Consider the following 2,457-nt stretch of genomic DNA (forward strand, 5'->3'; position numbering starts at 1 on the left):
TAAATGATCAAAAGTATTTTCAGAACGATTTTTTTAAAGAAATAAGGGTATACAAACATTCATTCGTGCATTTGTACATACATACAAGAGCAATTTATATGTTTGTTTGGGAGCTTAAGTAAATGAGTAGGTGAGGAAAAAGAATACAAGATACAAACAAATACAAAATATAGTCAGTTAATTAATTTTCTTTTTTTTTTTACCTTGGTATATAATAGAGGTGATATTTTAATCACCGGAGAACAAGGAGCTTAGAGACATTTTAGGATGAAATACTGGGAAAGCCTACAGGAAGCAATTCTGTAAGACTCTTCTTATAAACATGAAGCTGGCCGAAATGTGAAATATGACTGCCCCCTCCGACGTTTCCTTACACGCGGGTGGATTTCAGATGTTTTGGCACTCCCGGCCGCTAGGTGGCACCTGGAGGAGCGCAGGGGTGGTGGTGACGCATGCGCAGTGCCCATAACTTTAGCCATTGGATCTACGCTCGCGCCCATCTGTTCGCACACCGCCTTCACCGGAGCAGCGACACGCACGCGCTGTCACGTGCGCTACTGTAATGCCGCCATATTACTCTTTCTCTGGGAGCGGCCGAGCTGATCGGGCGGCCCGAGATGTCTGAGCTGCCGGCAAACAGCACTGTCCCGAACACCGACGCTGAGGATGGGGACCGCGACGCCCCGCAGGCGGAGGTAGGCGGCGGGCCCCCGGCGCCGGCCCGAGCGCGGCCTGAGGGAGCCCGGGGAAGGTCCGATGTTGGCGGCCAGGGAAGTTCCAGTGGCGGCGGCCGGGGCAGCTGGGATGGCGGAGGTCGCCCGACTGGTGGCGGAGCCAGCGGAGGAAGAGGGTCAAGAGGGCTGGCCCGGGAACGGCCCCGGCCTGGCTGCGTTGCCTCATGGCCTTTACTGCGTGTTGAGCCTTTGGGAAATTTTTCACCTGAATCGGCAGCTCTACCTGATGGCTGTGGTAATGCAGGAGGCTGAACTCCGCGGGAGATTTGTGGAAGCCGAGTTTGATGACGAGTATCCGTGGAATCCCCCGAGGATGGATTTTGATGTTCTGACTGCTGCATCTGCAGTGATCGACCCTCTGGTAGAAGAACTTGGTTGTGATAAGTTAATCAGCAGAGAATAGTTTGGTGATGAAACTGCTTCCAGAAGAACCTCTGTACTCAAGACAGCCTTATGCCAATCCTGGAACTTGGTTTTAAAAAGGCAGTTGTATGCGCATAAGGCAGTGCACAGTTGACAAAAACAAAGAAGGAAGCTTCTCGTGAAAAACATCAGAAAAGAAAAAACAAGCCAAAACTGTTGCGACTCCTGTATTGTTCTTTGGGTTGGTGACTGATAGGGATTCTTTTCCTTGCGTTTGGAAGTGTCTTTCAAAATTGCTAAACTAAAAAGTGAAGAATGGTTCTATAACATTGAGACTTGATAAAGAAATGTTGCCAGTAATAGAACTCATGATGACGGAAGTGTCAAGTAGCAATAGTAGGAATAAGGAGTCAGAGCTGCGTTATCAGGCTGGAAGACAGGAGCGAACCTGAAATTGTCAGAAAATGTGTTCTCTTCATGTCAGATTCAACAGAAATTTTTAGTGTATAGATTTTGTTTTCTAAGGTAGTTCCAATGACAAACCATATAAATACTGTATATATTACAAAATAAATCACGTTTGAGAATATCTGAAATTGCTGATTCTTTTTCCTTTCATTCTATTTCTAATTTAAACTGTTCTGATAAATCTATTCACAAGACCCCTCCAAAAAATAAAATATGCCGTGAAAAGTCTTCCATCCGTGTCCCTCCACCCAGGACTGCTGCAGCCCCCATCTGTGACCACTGCCTCTCCTGTGCTTCAGTTTTCCATAGGTACACACAAGCAAATACAAACCTGGGTTTATTTCTTCACAAAAGTTGACATACTGATTTATAATTTAACTTTTCTAAGTAAGAACATGGCTTGAAGATGCTTCCAAACCACTGCATTTCCTTGTTCTTTTTTTTTTCTGTATCATTAATTTACAATTACATGAGCAACATTATGTTTACTAGACTCCACCATCATCAAGTCCCTCCCACATACCCCATTACAGTCACTGTCCATCAGCGTAAGATGATATAGAATCACTGCTTATCTTCTCTGTGTTGCACAGCCCTCCCGGTGCCCCTCCCACTACATTATGTCTGCTAATAATAATTCCCCCCTTTTCTTCCCCTTATCTTTCCCTTCCCACCCATCCTCCCCAGTCCCTTTCCCTTTGGTAACTATTAGTCCATTCTTGGGTTCTGTGAGTCTGTTGCTCTTTTGTTCCTTCGGTTTTTTTTCTGTTCTTAAACTGCACAGATAAGTGAAATCATTTGATACTTGTCTTTTTCTGCTTGGGTTATTTCACTTAATACCCTCTAGCTCCATCCGTGTTGTTGCAAATGGTAGGATTTGTTGTCTTCTTAT

The 2,457-nt window shown here is 45.1% G+C and overlaps 1 pseudogene; it reads left to right on the forward strand.

Annotated features, from left to right (window-relative positions):
- Positions 1-493: 493 nt before the first annotated feature.
- LOC108392519 (EP300-interacting inhibitor of differentiation 2-like) lies at positions 494-1,662 on the forward strand (annotated as a pseudogene).
- The last annotated feature ends 795 nt before the right edge of the window (positions 1,663-2,457 follow it).

The sequence above is a fragment of the Manis javanica genome, chromosome 6 (genome assembly GCF_040802235.1).
Source record: "Manis javanica isolate MJ-LG chromosome 6, MJ_LKY, whole genome shotgun sequence".
Taxonomy (NCBI): Eukaryota; Metazoa; Chordata; class Mammalia; order Pholidota; family Manidae; genus Manis; species Manis javanica.